Here is a 798-nt window from a genome sequence, read left to right as displayed (position 1 = left end):
GTAACATCCCAGCTTTATGACCACTGTAACACCCCAGCTTTACCACCTTTCGGACTACACAAAACCATAAAGTTGAATGTTGCTGTATTCTAAATAGTCAGTTTATTTACAACAACTGTATTGATCTGTGGAGGGGTGGAGGGCACCTGTGTGGAGGGCACCTGTGTGGAGGGTACCTGTGTGTGGAGAGCACCTGTGTGGAGGGTACCTATGTATATGGAGGGCACCTGTGCGTGAAGGGCACCTGTGTGTGTGGAGGGCACCTGTGTGTGTGTGTGGACAGGAGATAGAAGCGAAGTTGACCAGGAGGTCACCTCATGTCATACGTCTGGAAAGGTCACAACGTCATACGTCTGGACAGGTCACAACATGACATACGTCTGGACAGGATGTCACCTCATATCATACATCTTGACAAGAGGTTCTAGTGAGGTTGACCAGGTCACATCATACGTCTTGACAGGAGGTTGTAGCGAGGCTGACCAGGAGGTCACCTCATATCATACGTCTGGACAGGAGGCTGCAAGTTACGACACAGTAAAGGTACGATCAGTGCCGCTACTCCCTGACGCCGCTGCTTACGTCATGCCTACGAGCAAGCTCAAACTTCACCAGTTCTAAATTTCGCGTTACAAGCTCCCACCCTTTAAACCACATCACCCATAGCACATTTACCCTCCAGGCATAACAACATACATCCAAGAGACAGTAATGAAGTGAGTGAGATGGAAAAAATTAATTAGACATGAGACAGAAGCAGCAACGCTAAATATTACGACGGATAAATGAGTATTGACG

Source organism: Cherax quadricarinatus, chromosome 88 (assembly GCF_038502225.1).
Source record: "Cherax quadricarinatus isolate ZL_2023a chromosome 88, ASM3850222v1, whole genome shotgun sequence".
Classification (NCBI taxonomy): domain Eukaryota; kingdom Metazoa; phylum Arthropoda; class Malacostraca; order Decapoda; family Parastacidae; genus Cherax; species Cherax quadricarinatus.
This window is presented reverse-complemented; position numbering follows the sequence as displayed.